General features: G+C 40.5%; 1 long non-coding RNA gene across 1 annotated transcript in view; it reads right to left on the bottom strand.

Moving 5' to 3' along the window:
- The window catches only part of LOC125125647 (uncharacterized), a 51,005-nt gene that overhangs the window by 26,895 nt on the left and 759 nt on the right, over nucleotides 1–23,351 (bottom strand). The window lies entirely within an intron of this gene.

The following is a 23,351-nucleotide window of genomic DNA, read 5'->3' as shown; positions in this document are numbered from 1 at the left end:
GAGAGGACAACATACAAAAACAGATGGGTAATGTAAACAGAGACAGAAACCCTAAGAAAATCACAAGGAATGGAAGAAACAGAAAACACCATAATAAAAGTGAAAAATGCATTTTAGGGGGCTCATAAATACACTGGAAATGTCTGAGAAAAGAATCAGTGAACTTGAAGAAATGCCAATAGAATCTTCCATTCTAAAATGCAAAGAGTGGGGGATTAAAATGGCAGAGTAGGAGGACTAGAGCTCAACTTCTCTCATAAAAGTAACAAAATTACAACCAACTGCTGAATAACCTTCAACAATAGACTGAAAACTATCAAAAAAAGGTATTCTACCCCAGAAGACAAAGAGGCCACATCAAGATGGTAGGAGGGGCAATTACACAATATAAGCAACCCCATATCTTCCAGGTGGGCAGCCCACAAATGGGAAAGTAACTATTGCAGAGGCTCACCCATGGGAGTGAGAGTTCTGAGCGTCCTATCAGATTCCCATGCCTGCGTATCTGGCATTGGAAGGAGGAGCCCCCGGAGCATTTGGCATTGAGGGCCAGCAGGGCTTGTGCACAGGAGCTCCACGGGACTGGGGAAACAGAGACTCCACTCTTGAAAGGTACACATGGGCTTTCATGTGCACTGGGTCCCAGAGCAAAGAAGAGGCTCCACAGGAATCTGGGTTAGACCTGCCTGTGGTTCTTGAAGGATTTCCTGGGAAAACGGGGTGACTGTGGCTTGTTGTGGGGGAAGGAGATTGGAGGCAAAGGTCTCAGGAATAATCAGCATGAACTCCTCTAAAAGATGGCCATTTTGGAAAAATCTAGCCCTGCCCATCAGGGCTGAGAAGCCTCAGGTCAAATAACAAACCAGGTGGGAACAGAACCACATCCATCAGCAAATAGGCTGCCTAAAGACCCTGAGGCACACAGCCAAGCCTCTAATCACAACCAGACACAAAGCTCCACCCACCAGAGGGATAAGAATCAGCTCCACCTACCAGTGGGCAGGCACAGTCCCTCCCATCAGGAAGCCTGCAGCAAGCCCCATACCCAACTTCAGGCACAAGAAAGGAAGACATCAGAAGCAAGAGAGGCTACAACCCTATTGTCTGCAAAAAGGAGACCACACCAAAAATCAATACAAAATGAAAAGTCAGGGAAATATGACTCAGATAAACGAACAAGAAAAGGGAGTTCCCATCGTGGCTCAGCGGTTAACGAATCCAACTAGGAACCATGAGGTTGAGGGTTCGATCCCTGGCCTTGCTCAGTGGGTTAAGGATCCAGTGTTGCCGTGAGCTGTGGTGTAGGTTGCAGATGCGGCTCAGATCCCACGTTGTTGTGGCTCTGGTGTAGGCTGGTGGCTACAGCTCCAATTAGACCCCTAGCCTGGGAACATCCATATGCCACGAGAGCAGCCCAGGAAATGGCAAAAATACAAAAAAAAAAAAAAGGAACAAGGAAAAACACCAGAAAAAACAGCAAGGTGATCTGTAGATTACCAATCTCCATGAAAAAGATTTAGACTAATGACAGTAAAGATGATTCAAGAGCTAGGAAATAAAACAGAGGCAAAGATTGATAAATTATTAGAAACAATAAGCAAAGAAACAGATTTAAGGAATAAGCAAGCAGACATGCAAAATAAAATAACTGAAATAAGAAAATTCACTAGAAGGAACCAACAGCAGAATACAGGAGGCGGAAGAACAAATAAGCAAAGGTAGAAGACAGACTAATGGAAATCACTGATGCAGAAAAGAGAAAAGGACTGAAAAGAAATGAAGACAGCAGACAGCTTAAGAACCCTAGGACAACGTTAAATGTGCCAATATCTGTACTACAGGGGTGCCAGAAGGAGAAGAGAGAAAGGGCCAGAGAAAATAAATGAAGAGATAATAGCCGAAAACTTCCCTAACATGGGAAAGGAATCATTCACTCAAATCCAGGAAGCACAATGAGTACCATAAAATAAACCAAAGGAGGAACCCCCCAAGACACATATTAGTCAAACTGACCAAAATTAAAGACAAAGAGTAAACACTGAAAGCAGCTAGGGAGAAGAAACAAATTACATACAGGGGAACCCCAATAAGGTTATAGGCTAATTTTTCAGCAGAAACTCTGCAAGCCAGAGGGAGTGGCATGATACACTTAGAGTGATGAAAGGAAAAAAGCTCCAACCAAGATTCTTTACCCAGCAAGGCTCTCATTCATATTTAAAGGAGAAATCAATAAAATAAATAAAATAAATAAAATAAACTATCCTTTCAAAAAAAAAAGGAGAAATCAATAACTTTACATACAGACAAGCAAAAGCTAAGAGAATTCCACACCGCTAAACCAGCTTTACAACAATCACTAAAGGAACTTCTCTAGGTGGAAAAGAAAGGGCCACAAGTAGAAACAAAAATATTACAAATGACAAAGCTCACTGGAAAAGGAATACATATGGTAAGGGTAGGAGGAAATCACCCACACACAAATATACTACCAAAACCAGAAATCGTGAGAAGAGGAGGGTACACATGCAGGACATTGGAGATGCACTTCCAATTAAGAGACCAACAACTTAAAACAATCTTGTATGTATATAGACTCCTATATCAAAACTTCAGGGTAACTGCAAACCAAAAATCTACAATAGATGCATGCCCAAATTAAAAAACAAAATACTGGAGTTCCTGTCGTGGCGCAGTAGTTAATGAATCCAACTAGGAACCGTGAGGTTTCGGGTTTGATCCCTGCCCTTGCTCAGCAGTGGGTTAACAATCCAGCGTTGCTGTGAGCTGTGGTGTAGGTTGCAGACTCGGCTTGGATCCTGTGTTGCTGTGGCTCTGGCATAGGCCGGTGGCTACAGCTCCGATTGGACCCCTAGCCTGGGAACCTCCATATGCCATGGGAGCGGCCCAAGAAATGGCAAAAAGACAAAAAAAAACAACTAAAGATAGTCATCAAACCACAGAGATGAAGGGAAGAAAAAAGACTAACCAAAAAAAAAATCCCAAACAGTTAAAAATGGCAATAAGAACATACTTATCAATAATTACCTTAAATGTAAATGGACTAAATGCCCCAACCAAAAGACATAGACTGGCTGAATGGATACAAAAATGAGACCCACATATATGCTGTATTCAAGAGAACCACTTCAGTTCTAGGGACACATACAAATTGAAAGTGAGAGGTTGGAAGAAAATATTCCATGCAAACAGAAATCAAAAGAAAGCTGGAGTAGTAATACTCATATCAGACAAAATAGACCTTAAAATAAAGAATATTATAAGAGACAATGAAGGACATTATGTAAAGATCAAAGGATCAACCCAAGAAGAAGATATAATAATTGTAAATATACATGTACCCAACATAAGATCACCTCGATATATAAGGCAACTGCTAAAAACCATAAAAGGAGAAAGTGACAATAACACAGTAACAGTGAGGGATTTTAACACCCCACATACAGCAACAGACAGATCATCCAGACAGAAAATCAACACAGAAACACAGGGCCTTAAATGAAGCATTAGACCAGATGGACTTAATAGATATTCTAGAACATTCTATCCAAAAGCAGCAGAGTACACATTCTTCTCAAGTGCCCATGGAATATTCTCTAGGATAGATCACATTCTATCATAGAAGATCACAGAAGAGTGGATAAAGAAGATGTGGTGCTGGAGTTCCCATCTCGGCACAGTGGTTAACGAATCCGACTAGGAACCATTAGGTTGCAGGTTCAGTCCCTGCCCTTGCTCAGTGGGTTAAGGCTCTGGCGTTGCCGAGAGCTGTGGTGTAGGTTGCAGACACGGCTCAGATCCTGCGTTGCTGCGGCTCTGGCGTAGGCTGGTGGCTACTGCTCCGATTAGACCCCTAGCCTGGGAACCTCCATATGCCACAGGAGCGGCCCAAGAAATAGCAAAAAAAGACAAAAAAAAAAGATGTGGTACATATACACAATGGAATATTACTCAGCCATAAAAAGGAATGAAATAATGGCATTTGCAGCAACATGATGGACCTAGAAATTACATGCTAAGTGAAGTTAGTCAGACAGACACGAAGGTCATATGCTATCGCTTATATGTGGAATCAAAAAAAAGGATACAATGAACTTCTTTGCACAACAGAAATTGACTCACAGACTTTGAAAAACTAATGGTTACCAAAGGAGACAGGTTGCAGGAGGAGGGATAGGCTGGGAGTTTGGGATGGAAATGTAAATAAAATTGGGCTGTGATGATGGTTCTACAACTATTAATATAATAAAATTCATTGAGTTAAAAAAACAAAATGCAAAGAAAAAAGATAAAAAAGAAAACAGACATTTTTTTTTGTCTTTTTTTTAGGGCGGCACCTGCAGCATATGGAAGTTCCCAGGCTAGAGGTCAAATCGAAGCTGTAGCTGCTGGCTTATGCCACAGCCACACCAGAACTGAGCTGCGTCTGTGAGCTACACCACAGCTCACGGCAACATTGGATCCTTAACCCACTGAGCGAGGCAAGGGATCAAACCTGTGTCTTTATGGATACTAGTCGGGTTCATTACTGCTGAGCCATGACAGGAACTCCCTATGTCAATAAAATAATCGCTTTAAACCCCAATGGTTTCTCATAAAGATTAGAGCAGAAATTAATAACATAAAGACAAAGAAAACAATTAAGAAGATCAATGAGGAGTTCCCATTATGGCGCAGCGGAAACAAATCCAACTAGGAACCATGAGGTTGCAGGTTCGATCCCTGGCCTCACTCAGTGGGTTGAGTATCCAGCATTGCCATGAGCTGTGGTGTAGGCAGACACGGCTTGGATCTGGCATTGCTGTGGCACTGGCATAGGCCATCAGCTGTAGCTCCGATTGGACCCCTAGCCTGGGAACCTCCATATGGTGCAGGTGCAGCTCTCAAAAAATAAAAGACAAAAAAAAAAAAAAAGATCAATGAAACCAAAAATTGGTTCTTTGAAAAGATCAACAAAATTGATAAACCATTAGCCAGATTCATCGAGAAAAAAGAGAGGATTCAAATCAATAAAATTATAAATGAAAAAGGAGAAGTTAAAACTGACAATGAGAAATACAAAGGATCATGAGAGGCTATTATGAGCAACTGTGTGCCAATAAAATGGACAGATTCTTACAAAGGTACAATCTACCAAGACTGAACCAGGAAGAAATAGAAAATATGAACAGACCAATCACAAGTACTGAATTGAAAATGTGATTTTAAAAGTTCCAAAAAACAAAAGTCCGGGATCTGATGGCTTCACAGCTGAGTTCTACCAAACATTCAGAGAAGAGTTAACAGAGGAAGGAACACTCTCAAGCTCATTCTATGAAGCCACCATTACCCTGATACCAAAACCAGACAAGGATACCACAAAAAAAGAAAATTATAGGCCAATATCACTGATAAAAATAGATGCAAAAATTCTCAACAAAATATTAGCAAACCACATACAAATATACATTAAAAAGATCATACACCATGATCAGGTAGGATTTATCCCAGGGATGCAAGGATTTTTCATAGCCATAAATCTATCAATGTGATACACCACATCAACAAATGGAAAAATAAAAACCATATGACCACCTCAATAGATGCAGAAAAAGCTTTTAACAAAATTCAACACCGATTCCTGATTAAAAGTCTCAAGAGAGTGGGCATAGAGAGGAACTATCTCAATATAATAAAAGCCATTTATGAAAAACTCACAGCTAACATCATTCTCAATGGTGAAAAACTGAAAGCATTTCCACTAAGATCAGGAACAAGACAAGGATGTCCTTTTTCACCAATGTTATTCAACATAGTCTTGGAAGTCCTAACATGGCAATGAGAGAAGAAAAAGAAATAAAAGGAATCCAAATTGAAAAAGAAGTAAAACTATCACTGTTTGCAGATGACATGATTTTATAGCTAGAAAATCCTAAAGTCATTACCAGAAAACTATTAGAGCTCATTAATGAATTGGGAGGATAAAAAAGTTACATGATACAAAATTAATACACAGAAATAGATTGCATTTCTTTTTTAGTTTATTTTTTATTACTCAATGAATTTATTACATTTATAGTTGTACAATGATCATAGATTGCATTTCTATATACTAACAATGAAAAATCAGAAAGAAATTAGAGAAACAATCCCATTTACCATTGCACCAAAAAGAATAAAATACCCAGGAATAAACCTACCTAAAGAGACAAAAGACTCTGAAAACTATAAGACACTGATGAAAGAAATCAAAGACACAAATAGATGGAAAAATATACTATGCTCTTGGATTAGAAGAATTGATATAGCCAAGATGACAATACTACCTAAGGCAATCTGCAGAGTCAGTGCAATCCCTATCAAATTACCAATGACATTCTTTACAGAACTAGAACAAAATATTTTAAAATTTGTATGGAAGCACAAAAGACCTCGAATAGCCAAAGCAAAATTGAAAAGAATAAATGGAATGGGAGGAATCAGGCTCCCTGACTTTAGACTACTACAAAGCTATGGTCATCAAGATGGTATGGTACTGGCACAAAAACAGAAATATAGATCAACAGAACAGGATATAAAGCCCAGAAGTAAACCCAAACACCTATGGTCAATTAATTTATGACAAAGGAGGGAAGAACATACAGTGGAGGAAAGATAGTCTCTTCAATAAGTGGTGTTAGGAAAACTGGACAATTGCATGTAAGAGAATAAAATTAGAACATTGTCTAAAGCCTACACAAAAATAAACTCAAAATGGATTAAAGACCTAAATATAAGACCATACCCTATAAAACTTCTGGATGAAAAAATAGGCAGAACGCTCATTGACATTAATCACAGGAATATCTTGTCTGATCCACCTCCTATAATAAAGACAATAAATACACAAATAGGGAGTTCCCGTCATGGCTCAGTGGTTGACGAATCCGACTGGGAACCATGGGCTTGCAGGTTCGATCCCTGGCCTTGCTCAGTAGGTTGACCATCCGGCATTGCTGTGAGCTGTGGTGTGGGTTGCAGACGTGGCTCGGATCTCACATTGCTGTGGTTCTGGTGTAGGCTGGCAGCTACAGCTCCAATTAGACCCCTAGCCTGGGACTCTCCATATGCCATGGGAGTGGCCCAAGAAAGTGGCAGAGGGACAAAAATAAAAAAATAAAATAAAATAAATGCACAAATAAACTAGTGGGACCTAATTAAACTCAAAAGCTTCTGCACAGCAAGGAAAACCATTAAAAAAATGAAAAGACAACCCACAGAATGGAAGAAAAAATCTTTGTAAGGTTTACTCTCCAAAATATACAGAAACTCATACAACTCAACAAAAAACGATCAACCCAACTGAAAAATGGGCAGAAGACATAAATAGACATTTCTCCAAAGAAGACATATAGATGGCCAGTAGGCACATGAAAAAATGCTCAACATCACTAATTATTAGAGAAATGCAAATCAAAACTACTATGAGGTACCACTTCCCACCTGTCAGAATAGCCATCATTAACAAGTCAACAAATAACAAATGCTGGAGAGGCTGTGGAGAAGAGGGAACCCTCTTGCCCTGTTGGAGGGACCGTAAATTAGTACAACTCCTATGGAAAACAGTATGGAAATACCTCAGAAAACTAAATATAGGCTGAAACTACCAGACCAGAAGCTCAGCTCTTTAAGTCTTTTCATTTCACTGGGAGCAGCAATCCTTCCCCCAAAACCATTTGCTGATTCCCATACAGATTTTCACCAACTTCAGATATGTAGAAGGATATGATTATTCACTATTTAGTACAAACTAGTTTTCACAGAGTAAACTGTCTCGGTGATGCGAATGGTGTTTCTTGAACAGGTCCAGTCCTGAGGCATCACTTTCTCCCTGACTTAAGAATCCCTGTGACCTACTGCTCCTCTGATTACACCCATTTAAACAGCAACTCTGAGTGAACCTTCCTTCTGGACAGATGAGAGCTGAGAGACTGTTGGTTTTATTGCTTAAGTTGACCCCTTCAGAAAGAACAGAAGCATAGAATGGGACAGCAATACAAGAGGAAAAGTAAGGCAGCTATTATCAGAAATGGGTGCCTAACAAATCTGTCAACCCAATTCCTTTCATTTCATGTCACTGAAATAAAAAGTGGAGTTTTTAAAATGAAAAAAGGAGTTCCCGTCGTGGCGCAGAGGAAACAAATCCAACTAGGAACCATGAGGTTGCCAGTTTGATCCCTGGCCTCGCTCAGTGGGTTAAGGATCTGGCGTTGCCATGAGCTGTGGTGTAGATCAGAGATTCAGCTCGGACCTGGCATTGCTGTGGCTGTGTTGTAGGCTGGCAGCTACAGCTCTGATTAGACCCCCAGCCTGGGAACCTCCATATGCCACAGGTGCGGCCCTTAAAAAAAAAAGAAAGAAAGAAAATGGTAGAGACAATCCAGAGCACCAATATATTCTTTGGTGCATTCATTAAGAGCAAGAACATTAATTTATTTTAATTTTTTAAAATCTTTTTCAGGCCTGCACCTGTGGCAGATGTAAATTCCGAGGCTAGGGGTCGAATTGGAGCTGTGGCTGCAGACCTACACCACAGCTCACAGCAACGCTTAACCTGCTGAGCAACAACATGAATTCCATGGAACATTAATTTAAATGATGGTCCTATCATTTGTTAGTCTTCCTTTAATAAGATACATTGTATGTTTACCTTAAAGAATCTTAATAATAAATAACAAAGGACTATGTAAAAATATCACAATAAATTTCTTAGCATTATTAGACACAAACACTAACTACCACAAATTTTAAATCCCATACCAGGAGTTCCCTTGTGGCTCAGCAGGTTAAGGATCCGGTGTTGTCACTGCTGTGGTTCTGGTTACAGCTGTTGCATAGGTTTGATCCCTAGTCTGGGAACCTCTGCATGCCATGGATGCAGCCAAAAAATAAATAAATAAATAAATCCCAAACCACAATATGAATACTTAGATATGTTGTATATGTGTGTATATGTGTGTTAAATGTCCATTAGTTACCTGTCCTAAAATATATATACCAATATATACTCATTAGCACTTATACATTATATAGAGTATATGTATGTATGCATATTAGTATACATATACTCATCAGTGTGGCTATGTAGATACCCATATATATTTAATGTATACACACATAGGATATATGTATTCATGAATACTGAGTATGGATCTATAATTAATATGCCTTCACTTTTGACTTATTAATATGCAGATTCTGATTTAGTGGGTCTGGAATGTGGTTTGAAATTCTGTGTTTATAACAAGTTCCAGGTGATGCCAATGCTCCATGAACCATATTTTGAGAAACAAGGCTTTGAATCTGTGGTAATAGTGATTGTGACATTCATACGTACAGCCCCAGTATGTGTTCAGTATCTCCAACACAGTAGCACTTCCATAAAATTTATTGGATGAATGGATAAATGAAAGAGTAATAATATAGCTAAAATGAGTATTTTTTTGAGGCATTTTATTTATTTATTTTTTTTTGGTCTTTTGTCTTTTTTGTTGTTGTTGTTGTTGCTATTTCTTGGGCCGCTCCTCGGCATATGGAGGTTCCCAGGCTAGGGGTTGAATCGGAGCTGTAGCCACCAGCCTACGCCAGAGCCACAGCAACGCGGGATCCAAGCCGCGTCCTCAACCTACACCACAGTTCACGGCAACGCCAGATCTTTAACCCACTGATCAAGGGCAGGGACCGAACCCTCAACCTCATGGTTCCTAGTCGGATTCGTTAACCACTGCGCCACGACGGGAACTCCTTAAATGAGTATTTTTGATTCATGAGCCATATTAAATGTTTCCTACGCTGCCCATTCCAATTTATTCAGTTACATAAAGTGGGTGTTACTGTTTGTAAATATTCAAGAGGTTCGCTATCTACCAAAACAGAAAGACTCACAGAGAGAAGAGATTTGTGGTTGCCAAGGGGTAAAATGGACTGGAAGTCTGGTGTTAGCAGATGTAAACTATTGCATTTGGAATTGATAAACAATGAGGTCCTACTGTATAAGAACAGGGAACTATATCCAGTCTCCTGGAATGGAGCATGATGGAAAAGAATACGAAAAAAACTAAATATATGTAAAAGAGGATCACTTTGCTATAACAGCAGAAATTAGCACAACATTGTAAATCAACTACATGCCGATTAAAAATATATTCAAGTGGTTCAGAGGGGTAAGTTAAATACTCCATGGTATGTATGTACAAAGAGCTAGGGAATGTCAGATTTCTTATTCTGTCATTTTATTTTATCTGTTATCTCATCCTATCTTATTTTATGCTGTGCCCGCAGCATGCAGAAGTTCCATGCTGTGTTCAATTTACCAGGGTTCAAACGCAAAAAACAGCAATGACAATGCCGAATCCTTAACCAGGGAACTCCATCCTCAGTTTATTTTTGAAAGGAGATGCTAGGCCACCAGGGAACTCCATCCTTAGTTTATTTTTCTTTAACGTATACTACGTTACTACTGTACCTGCTTATTCTCTCTTCTTATAAACACCAAGTAACACGTTCTGATAAACTTTTCAAAGAACATTTTTGTGTGTTGTGCGTATTAACGTATTGCTTTACCTTTCTACATGCCTCTGTTTCATCATTTGTATAATTTTAATAATAATAATCTCAGGAGTTCCCATCGTGGCGCAGTGGTTAACAAATCTGACTAGGAACCATGAGGTTGTGGGTTCGATCCCTGCCCTTGCTCAGTGGGTTAACGATCCGGCGCTGCCATGAGCTGTGGTGTAGGTTGCAGATGCAGCTTGGATCCCGAGTTGCTGTGGCTCTAGTGTAGGCTGACGGCTACAGCTGCGATTAGACCCCTAGCCTGGGAACCTCCATATGCCACGGGAGCGGCCCAAGAAATGGCAAAAAGACAAAAAATAATAATAATAATAATAATAATCCCATTTCCTTATGGTGGTGTAAGGATTCAGGTAGAAAGTCCAGGAAAAGCAATTAGTAAAATGCCCAGAATGACATGCATTTAATAGCTATGTAACCTAGTGACAGAGAGATGGGTCTGGATCCCCTCTCTACTGAGGAGAGAAAATGTAGTATAATTGAGATTTGGTTCTGTTTTTCTTTCAAGGACAATAATAACTGATACATGAGATATAATGAGATATGACTGTTCAATTTACTGGGCACTCTTCTTTAGAGTAGGCATGTACAATACCAAAGAATACTAATTATAGAAAACAGGCTCTCCTTCTAACAAAGAACTCAAAACATGATGGCTGAGAAGTTCCCATCGTGGCGCAGTGGTTAACGGATCCGACTAGGAACCATGAGGTTGTGGGTTCGATCCCTGGCCTTGCTCAGTGAGTTAAGGATCCAGCGTTGCCGTGAGCTGTGGTGTAGGCCACAGACTCGGCTTGGATCCCACATTGCTGTGGCTCTGGCGTAGGCCAGCTGCTACAGCTCTGATTAGACCCCTAGCCTGGGAACCTCCATATGCCACAGGAGCGGCCCTAAAAAGGAAAAATGATGGCTGATGTAAGATAAACATAATGGCCTCTCTATATTTAGAGATTTAAGAAATCATGAAACCCAAAATAATAACACATAATTCATATGTCAAAAAATTAGAAGTCACTGTAATTGTGAGCGATCAACAAGACCAAAATCTAGTTCTTGGAGGTTAATAAAACTGATAAACATCTAGTCAAGCTAGCTGAGGGAAAAAAGGAGGGAAGATGGAAATGACTAATCTTAACAATGAAAAGAGGTAAATGAAAATGTAAAAGCATTTTTAAAAAAACCATAGTTCCCATTGTGGCTCAGTAGTGACAAACCCAACTAGTATCCACGAGGGTGAGGGTTTGATCCCTGGCCTTGCTCAGTGGGTTCAGGATCCAGTGTTGCCGTGAGCTCTGGTGTAGGTCACAGACTCAGCTTGGATGTGGTGTTGCTGTGGCATAGGCCAGCAGCTACAACTCCAATTCAACCCCTAGCCTGGGAACTTTCATGTGCCATGGGGCCTAAAAAAAAAATTAAAAATTAAAAAAATAAAAAATAAAAAAACCTCAACATCTGCGTGGGTGATGAGATGCACTGAGGGTTTGGGGTGGAAATGCTATAAAATTTGGTTGTGATGATCATTGCACAACTATAAGTGTAATAAAATTCATTGAGTAATAAAAAAAAACCCAACATCCATTTATGATAGCAAATGAGAAAACTGGGATAGAGGGGATTGCCTCCTTTTGAAAAGAAACATCTATAAGAAACCTGCAAGCTAATGTCATACTTGATGAGAAACAAGATGCTTTGCTGGCGAGATCAGGAAGAAGACAAGGATGTGTCCTTTTTCCAATATTTATATGTTCTAAATGTGAAATGAATGTCCTCAGAGGAGAGCATCGTTAATGTCATGTCATACCTCTGCTGCTGGAGCAGGTGGCTACAGTTCAGGTCTTGCCTGCAGAGGCTGTGTGCACTGGCAATGGCGTTGAGGTTCCCTGAGGGTAAGCAGGTAAAGGGGTATCTAAGAATCATTGAAACAGACCCTGAACAGAACACTTGGTCAAATCTGGTGATAGTGGAGTTCCCGTCGTGGCGCAGTGGTTAACGAATCCGACTAGGAACCATGAGGTTGCGGGTTCGGTCCCTGCCCTCGCTCAGTGGGTTAACGATCCGGCATTGCCGTGAGCTGTGGTGTAGGTTGCAGACGCGGCTCGGATCCCGCGTTGCTGTGGCTCTGGTGTAGGCCGGTGGCTACAGCTCCGATTCAACCCCTAGCCTGGGAACCTCCATATGCCGCAGAGCGGCCCAAGAAATAGCAACAACAACAACAACAACAACAACAACAACAACAACAAAAAGACAAAAAAAAATCTGGTGATAGCAAGATATTTCCCAATTGGTAGTCAGTAATATCCATAAATATGGGGACTGGGAATAGGAGTTTATTTGGTGAGACCACAGCCTCTAGGTTGTAGGAATCCACTGTGAGGTGTTCTTTATACTTTCCAGGTTTAAGAAAAGCCCAAATCTTTTTTTTTTTTTTTTGTCTTTTTGCCATTTCTCGGGCTGCTCCCACAGCATATGGAGGTTCCCAGGCTAGGGGTTGAATCAGAGCTGTAGCCGCTGGCCTATGCCACAGCCACAGCAACATGGGATCTGAGCCATGTCTGTGACCTACACCACAGCTCACGGCAATGCCAGATCCTGAACCCACTGAGCAAGGCCAGGGATCAAACCCGCAACCTCATAGTTCCTAGTCGGATTCATTAAGCACTGAGCCACAACAGGAACTCCAAGAAAAGCCCAAATCTTGTCTGTCAATGAAATGGTTTGAGAAGATGTGATACATATATACAATGGAATACTACTCAGCCATAAAAAAGAATGAAATAATGCCATTTGTAGCAACATGGGTGGACCTAGAGACTATCATATAAGTGAAATTAGACAGTGAAAAGACAATCATCAAATGATATAACTTACATATGGAATCAAAAAAAAAAGGTACAGGAGTTCCCACTGTGGTTCAGAGGGTTAAGAACCTGACTGGTATCCATGAGAATGTGGTTTTGATCCCTGGCCTCACTCAGTGGGTTAAGGATCTGGCATTGCCATGAGCTGTGGTATAGGTAATAAACACAGCTCGGATCCTGCAGCTAAACCCTTAACCCACTGAGCAAGTCCAGGGATCAAAGCCACATCCTCATGGATACTAGTAAGGCTCTCAAACCACTGAGCCACAATGGGAAATCCTTTTTGTTTTTTTTTAAGGTCACATCTCTGGCATATGGAAATTCCTGGGCTAGGTATCAAATCAGAGCTGCAGCTGCCTGCCTACACCATAGCCACCATGGCACCAGATCAGAGCTGCATATGAAACCTACATGACCATTTATGGCAATGCCAGGTCCTTAACCCGCTGAATGAGGCCAGAGATAGAACACACATCCTCATGGAGACTATGTCAGGTTCTTAACCCCCTGAACAACAATGGGAACTCCTAGTGAATTCCTGAGATAGCAAAGAGTCCACCTAGGAACATGCCTTTGACACTCAACTAACCAACCCAGAGCCAGACCTGGCCTTAACCTATCTTTTTTTTTTTTTTTTTTGTCTTTCTAGGGCTGCACCCTTGGCATACAGAGGTTCCCAGACTAGGGGTGATTCCTATCAACTGATAGGGCTCCACCTAGAATGGATACCTCAGTCCCACATCCCAGACAACATCACCATGGCCTAGGAGCTGTGAAAGGAAAATAAAAATGGAGTCAGTGTTGCTCTCTAAAATGCAGGTGGGAGGCTATTAAGAAAGTGTGCCTGATGCCCATCTCAATCTGGATGGAATCTGACCTTTTGACCCCTTATTGTCCTAATGAAGTTACTCAGAACATCTTCCAGAAACAAGATACTTATCAGACCAGACCTCTACCCTAAAATAACTAGTGATTCCTGTTGACTAAAAAACAAAACAAAACAAAAAAAACACCAAAAAACCCTATATAACATGAGAGCTGTGAGTTCAGTTTTATTTGGGGACTCAATGAGGTCCACAGTCCAGAAAAGAGCAGCTCAGAGAGCTCTGAGGAACTTCTCCAAAGAGTAAGTAGGGGAGAGGCCAGTATATATGTGATTCTGGAGAAGGTGTACGTGCAATCAAGCACACACCTTGGTAGACGGTTACTGCTAGTCAGGAGGAACAGAAATCTTAGCTAATGATTTTACTAATTTTCTAAGCATGGGAAGATGCAAGAATCTGGGCTTAGAAAATTTTCTCCTGAAAATCTCTTTCTCAGGGACAGTTCTGCCAATTTCTCCAGAACACCAAGTGCCTCATTCCTGATCTCTTCTTTCTCTGAATTCTTTCCAGAGCATACTATATGTCAGTGACTGCAATAGCTAGTGACTCAATTCTGGTAGAACCAGCTGGCAAGCCACATTTCTTAGTTGGCATTCTTTAAGGACAAATATATCCTAACTCAGAAATTTCAATTAAGAGCCAATCACAGGGGAGTTCCCATTGTGGCACAGTGGAAACGAATCTGACTAGCACCCCTGAGGGCGCAGGTTTGATCCCTGGCCTCACTCAGTGGGTTAAGGATCCAGCGTTGCCATGAGCTGTGGTGTAGGTCGAAGATGTGGCTCAGATCTGGCATTGCTGTGGCGTAGGCCGGCAGCTGTAGCTCCAATTAGACCCCTAGCCTGGGAACCTCCATATGCGGCAAATTCAGCCCTAAAAAGAAAAGAAAAAAAAAGGGGGGGGGGGAAGCCAATCCAGAGGTCTCACCAGAAACTTTTGGCAAAAAGACAAAAAGACAAAAAAAAAAAAGAAGAAAAGAAAAAGAAACTTTTAACAATCTCAAGGCTTTTTGTCTTTATAATTCCCTGACTCTTTCTCATCCCCAGAACATTCTTTCAGGGTTACCTAAATCTGTGTCTCCTGAATTGCAATTCTTTTTTTTTTTTTCCTTTGTAGGGCTACACCTGCAACATATAGCAGTTCCCAGGCTAGGAGTCGAATCAGAGCTGCAGGTGCCAGCCTATGCCACAGCCACGGCAATGCCAGATCTGAGCCACATCTGGGACCTATGCAGCACCCCGAGGCAATGCTGGATCCTTAACCCACTGAGCAAGGCCAGGGACTGAACCCACATCCTCATGGATACTAGCTGGGTTCATAACCCACTGAGCCACAAGAGGAATTTCCTGAATTGCAATTCAGGGACCCCCCCCAGCCTCCTTCATTATTTTTTGGATGACAAAGGTCACCAGTGGAAAGGATACCACCTCAAATGACATCATCCCTGCCCAAGACTTGCCTTCAGAAATGACCTCACCCCCCGCACTGGAGACAAACTCGTCCTGACACTAAAACCTCTGTCTCAGTGACCCTATGCACCATCTCTCCTAAAGCACAAAGTAGACATAAGGTATTTACTGCTTTTTTCCCCATTTAATATTAGGAATTCCATTATGTTTCTGAGCTCACTGTCTGCTTAGCCCATGATCCTGGTATATTCCTTGTTCTCTGCTAAAATGGACACCCTTATACTCCTATATCTACAGAGATATCTGGCAAAGGTTACTACTATCTTCACCATTCTGAAAATTAATAAAGAATACACTTTCCCCAGGAGGCTCATGCCTCTTTATCAGTCAACCCCTGGTAAGAGACCTTCGCTGCCCAGTGCCTTCTCTTACTACTCACCTCCAGCTTTCCACCATGACCTCCACAACTGCTCCATACCTTTAATTACACACAAATATTACTAATCTTGACATAAGTTGCATGTACTAACTTATCATTTCATACACTCTAATGGAAGAAATTTTCACATACTGAGGATGGGGAAGTCATTTTGGTGGATACATGATTTAACTTGAAATTTCTGTTAACAAAAACACTCTATTACATCCCCAAAAAAACCACCCCAGAATATACATTCTTTTCAAGCACATATGGAATATTCTCCAGGATTGACCACATAATGGGGCACAAAAATAACCTCAACAAATTTTTAAGAGTATAGAAATTATTTCAAGCATCTTCTCTGACCACAATGGCATGAAACTAGAAATCAATCACAGGAAAAGAAATGAGAAAAAAAACTGACTACATGGAGACTAAACACATGCTACTAAAAAAGCAATGGGGAAATCAAAAAGGAAATTAAAAAATACCTTGAGACAAATGAAAACACAAACATACAAAAATCTACGGGATGCTGCAAAAGCATTTCTTGGAGGGAATTTCATAGAGATACAGGTCTTCTTCAAAAAACAAGAAAATCTCAAATCAACAACATAAACTACCACCTAAAAGAACCAGAAAAAGAGGAACAAACATAACCTAAAGTCAGCAAGAGGAAGAAAACCATAAACATCAGAGAGGAAATCAATAAAACAGAGGATAAAAAAAACAATAGAAATAAAAAAATCAGGAGCTAGTTCTTTGAAAGGGTAAACAAAATCAACAAACCTCTGGCCAAACTCACCCAGAAGAAAAGAGAGAGAATAAGATAAGTGAAAAAGGAGAAATCTCAAATGATTCTGCAGAAATAAAAAAAAAAAGAGAGAATACTATGAACAATTATATGCCAACAAATTCGACAACCTAGAAGAAACTGACAACTTTCTAGAGACATTTAGCCCACCAAAACTGAATCAAGTTGAACAGACCAATTACTGGAAATGAGACTGAATATGTAATAAAAACACTCCCTATAAACAAAAGCCAAGGACTAGACAGCTTCACAGGTGAATTCTACCAAACATACAAAGAAGAACTTATACCCATCCTTCTTAAACTTTTCCAAAAGATTGAAGAAGGAACACTCCCAAAGACATTCTATGAAGCCATCATCACCCTGATACCAAAGCCAGAAAAAGATACCACCAAAAAAGAAAATTATAGGCCAATATCCTTGATGAATACAGATACAAAAATTCTCAACAAAATTATAATCAACTGAATCCAACAACATATAAAAAAAAGATCATACACCATGACCAAGTGGGATTCATCCCAGGTTCACAAGGATGGTTCAACATAAGCAAATCAATCATCATATACCACGTTAGCAAAAGAAAAGTCAAAAGTCACTTTGATGATCTCAATAAAGGCAGAAAAAGCATTTGATAAAATCCAATATCCATTCATGATAAAGATTCTTACAAAAGTGGGTACAGATGGAACAAACCTTAACATAATAAGAGCCATTTAACACAAACCCACAGCCAATATGATACTCAACCAAGAAAAAATCTGGAACAAGACAAGGATGACCACTCTCACCACTTTTATTCAACATGGTATTGGAAGTCCTAGCCACAGCAAAAGAAATAAGAGGTATCCAAGTTGGAAGAGAAGACGTAAAATTTTCACCCTATGCAGATGACTATATATAGAAAATCCTAAGGACTCCACAAAAAAATCTACTCAAACTGATCAACGAATTCAGTAAAGTAGTAGGATATGGAATTCCCACCATGGCTCAGTGGTAATGAACCCAACTAGGATCCATGAGGATGAGGGTTCAATCCCTGGCCTCACTTAGTGGGTTAAGGATCTGGTGATGCCATGAGCTGTGGTGTAAGTCACAGACATGGCCGGATCTGGCATCACTTATGGCTGTGGTATAGGCCGGCAGCTGTAGCTCCGATTCAACCCCTAGCCTGGGAACGTCCATATTCTGAGAATGGAGCCCTAAAAAATTTAAAAAAAAAAAGTAGCAGCACACAAGATTAACATTCAGAAATAGGTTGCATTTCTATATACTAACAATGAAATATTAGAAAAGGAACATAAAAATACCTTTTAAAATTGCATGCCCCAAAAATTAAATACCAAGGAATAAACCTGACCGAGGTGGTGAAAGACTTATACATTGTGAACTATAAAACATTAATCAAGGAAATTAAAGAGGATTCAAAGAAATGGAAAGATATTCCATGCTCCTGGATTAGAGACTTAACATTGTTAATATGGCCATACTACCCAAAGCAATCTACATATTTAATTCAATCCCTATCAAATTAACCATGACATTTTTCACAGAACTAGAACAAACAATCCAAAAATGTATATGGAACCATAAAAGACCCAGAATTCCCAAAGCAATTCTGAAGAACAAAATCCAAGTAGGAGGCATAACTCTCCCAGACTTCAGACAAAGCTACAGTAATCAAGACAGTGTGATACTGGCACAAAAACAGACATACAGACCAATGGAACAGAACAGACATGCCAGAAATAAACCCAGACACCTATGGTCAATTAATCTTCAACAAAGGAGACAAGAATATAAAAGAGACAGTCTCTTTAGCAAGTGGTGCTGGCAAAACTGGACAGCTGCATATAAATCAATGAAACTAGAACACACTCTCACACCATGCACAAAAATAAACTCAAAATGGCTCAAAGACTTAACCATAAGACAAGACACCATAAAACTCCTAGAAGACAAAATAGGCAAAACATTCTCTGACATCAACCATACAAATGTTTCTCAAGCCAATAGAAATAAAAACAGGAGTTCCCGTCATGGCGCAGTGGTTAACGAATCCGACTAGGAACCATGAGGTTGCGGGTTCCGTCCCTGCCCTTGCTCAGTGGGCTAACTATCTGGCGTGGCCGTGAGCTGTGGTGTAGGTCGCAGATGCGGCTTGGATCCCACGTTGCTGTGGCTCTGGCAAGGGCCGGCAGCTACAGCTCCGATTTGACCCCTAGCCTGGGAACCTCTATATGCCGCGGGAGTGGCCCAAGAAATGGCAAAAAGACAAAATAAATAAATAAATAAATAAAAACAAAAATAAACCAATGGGACCTAATCAAACTTACAAGCTTTTGCACAGCAAAGGAAATCATAAAAAAAAAAAAAAGACAAGCTATGGAATGGGAGAAAATAGCTGCAAACAATGCAACCAACAAGGGCCTAATCTCCAAAATATACAAACAACTCATACAACTCAACAGCAAGAAAACAAGCAACTCAATTGAAACATGGACAGAAGACCTAAACAGACACTTCTCCATAGAAGACATACAGATGGCCAACAGAAACATGAAAAAAAGGCTCAACATCACTAATTATTAGAGAAATGCAAATCAAAACTACAACGAGGTACCACTTCACATGGTTCAGAATGGCCATCATTAGTAAGTCTACAAATAATAAATGCTGGAGAGGGTGTGGAGAAAAGGGAACCCTCCTACACTCTTGGTGGGAATGTAAATTGGTACAACCACTATGGAAAACAGCACAGAGGTTGCTCAGAAAACTAAATATAGAACTACCATATGATCCAACAGCCCCACTCCTGGGCATATATCCAGACAAAGCTTTCACTGAAAAAGATACATGCACCCCTATGTTAACTGTGACACTACTCACAATAGCCAAGACATGGAAACAACCTAGATATCCAATGACAGATGAATGGATTAAGAAGTTGTGGTATATGGAGTTCCCGTCGTGGTGCAGTGGTTAACGAATCCGACTAGGAACCATGAGGTTGTGGGTTCGATCCCTGCCCTTGCTCAGTGGGTTAAAGATCCGGCGTTGCTGTGAGCTGGGGTGTAGGTTGCAGATGCGGCTCGGATCCTGCGTTGCTGTGGCTCTGGCGTAGGCCACCGTCTACAGCTCCGATTGGCCCCCTAGGCTGGGAACCTCCATATGCCAAGGGAGCGGCCCAAAGAAATAGCAAAAAGACAAAAAAAAGGGGGGGGGGATTGATAAAATTTACATTTTAAGACCAAAGAAAATTTAAATATAAAAATTCTCTCTGCCTGCTTGGGCCACTTCTCCCCTTTTTTTGTGCAGTGTGCATCTACACTATACATTAACCATACACCCTCAAAGACAGTAATGCCTGTTCAATCATAAAGAGCAATTTTCTTCTGATTCCAGTAACTTAACTCCTTAAAGGACAGCAATCTTTTCTCAACCATCTAAGGAGTCACAATTACCCACCACTCACCTTGTATGTGCAGATCTGGACTATGTAAAATTTCATTATGTCATTTTCACGTACATTTCTTTGTCTTGAAAATGTATGTAACTGTGCTTTGACTTATAACAGGTAGAATAGTCCTCAGAGCTTTCTGAAAAACTTGCCTCCTGATAAGAATCCTCAGGTTGGTTTGAATAAAATTATCTATTTCTTTCTTAAACTATTGATTAGTTTTTATAGACAAAATGTACATCTTCAAATTTCTTTCTAACTAAAACAACAGGCTGCATCATTTTGTCCTTCCACTAAATCTACATAGGCAGGTATATTCAGGAATGAGTAGCATGTTATAATTCACTAGGGATTTGGGTTTAGCCCCTTAAATGCAGTAGGATTTTCAAAGATTTACATAAGCTTTGAGTAATTTTCCACATATCAATTAAAATAAAAATTCAGGAGTTCTCTGATGGCTCAGTGGGCTAAGGATCCAGCACTGTCACTGCTATGGCACAGGTTCAATCCCTGGCCCAGGAACTTCCACATGCTGCAGGCACAGCTATAAATAAATAGATAAACAAACAAACAAAAAAGGAAACAAATATTCAATTACTTTTTCCTCATATTCATTAAAATAGGAATTTATTTACCTTAGGAATACTACAGCGTTTTAACAGTCAAAGCTCTCCAGGGATGTGCATGCACAAAAAATGATCAAAAAATGAAAATGCACCTGAGAATTTAAACATATCTCACAGCTTGCCATTCTCTTGCCCAAAAGGAACATAGTCTATTTGGTTCTACAACTTTCTTGCCTTAATCACTATATCTCTCAATCTACTGACATTTCCATCCTAAGAAACTAAAAATGTTACGTACCCACATAGAGAATAAACTTACAAAATGTTAAGGGAAACCAGAGTTACCTACCCACATAGAGAATAAAATTACAAAGTGTTAAGGGAAACCACTGTTTTGTCTCAGCAGGTTAAGAATGCAACTAGTATCCATGAGGATGCAGATTCGATCCCTGGCCTCACTCAGTGGGTTATGAATCTGGCATTTCTGTGAACTGTGGCATAGGTCGAAGATGTGGCTTGGATCCTGCATTGCTGTGGCTGTGGTGTAGGCCAGGAGGCCAGCAGCTGTAGCTCCGATTTGACCCCTAGCCTGGGAACTCCCATGTGCCACAGGTGCAGCCCTAACCCCCCCCCCCCGCCCCCCCGCAAAAAAAAAGAAAGAAAGAGAGAGAGAAAGAAAACCCACATGCAGAAGGTTAAACGCCATCTCAAGCTTGGGGTCCAGATTCTCCCTGGTGAAGGAGGGTGGGGACGCCTAAGCAGCCACAGCAATGAACTCTGGAAGCTCCACGTGCCCTCTTCTCACTGAAGAATAATGGAAATTCTCTGCCTCTCGGGCTTCAATTTTCACAAGTGAGGAAACTCTCAGCAGGATTCTGTTTAGGAACTCCTGACTTTTACAGACTTTCTCAATGTGCACAAATTACTACCTGAATACACCTACACCATGGCGGCAAAATTCAAATCTAATGTCTAAAGCAGGCCCAGGAAAACCACAGTTACAACTTCAGAAAGGGTACCACTCCCATCCCCTACTCCCATGTGCATGTGCATCCCTACTTTCCAGGGCTGTAGTTGTTCTCAACACAAAGTCTCCTTCTGTGGTGAGTGTGAGTAGTTGAGAGACTTGCAGGGAGAGGCTCTCCAAGAATATTAACTGAGCCTTCAAGTTCTTGCCTCTGCAGCCTCAAGCCACAAGCCTTTGCTCCCCACTGGAGGTGCCTCTGGACCACCACTAATTTCTTTTTTTTTTTTTCTTCTTTTTTACAGCCACACCCATGGCATATGAGGTTCCCTGGGCAGGGGTCGAATAGGAGCTGCAGCTGGGGCCTATGCCACAGCCACGCCAAAACCAGATCCTTAACCCACTGAGTGAAGCCAGGGATCAAACCCACATTTTCAGGGACACTATGTTGGGTTTTTAACCCACTGAACCACAATGCTAACTCCAACCACTGATAATTTTAAATGACACAAACCTAGTATTTGAAGAACCAACAAATTCACTCAAACTCGGTATTTATGTACAAAGGACAGAAGAAAACCGTAAGCCACTTTTTCTAGTTCAACCAGAAAACTCACAAATACCTATTCTTTCAAAAAATGAAGATGTCAGTTAATTATTATTTCCTTGGCAACACATTGTAAACAATTTTTATATTTGAACACCTTTAGGTGTTGCAAGGCTAAGCCCTGGAATTCAATTTGAAATACCCCAAAGAAAAGAACTGACCTCAGAAACTTACTACACATGCTCAGGGATAGAAAAAAGGGGCAATATATATATATATATATTTTTTTTTTTTTTTAACAAATGTGAAGTAATACTGGAATATTTTATTTTCTCTGAAATTCACCTCTTTCTGCTGTCTGAAAATATTTTATACTGTCTTTAAAGCTCCAATGATTAAACAAAATTTACACTTATTGAAAAACAGGCTCAAATAAACGAATTAATATTTTCAGGGTGACAAACCCAGGGAGGGGCAATGCTGACGGGACAGATCAGCCATGAGTTTCCCGTGAGGAAAGTCCAACCAAAGGACTTCACATAGAAAAGACTGTGGAGAGAAAAGCACAAGGATTTCATGTCACACAGTCTCAGGTGGTTATTCTCGGCTTTCTCTTGTGTAAAATATCCACAGACAAGAAATAAATCTTTTAAAAAGCCATCCTTGGCTCTGTGGGAAAATAATTAAAATACTGAAATGCACAAAAGAGGGCAAATAGTTGATAATGACACTGAGACTGGAGCACGGAATTTTGCGTTTGAGAATATGAGACAGGATCTGACATTCAGGCACTTACCGGCAACCTAGGAAGAGCTAGACT

Source organism: Phacochoerus africanus, chromosome 4 (assembly GCF_016906955.1).
Source record: "Phacochoerus africanus isolate WHEZ1 chromosome 4, ROS_Pafr_v1, whole genome shotgun sequence".
NCBI lineage: Eukaryota > Metazoa > Chordata > Mammalia > Artiodactyla > Suidae > Phacochoerus > Phacochoerus africanus.
The sequence above is the reverse complement of the archived record's forward strand: the minus strand, read 5'-3'. Positions and strand labels throughout refer to the sequence as shown.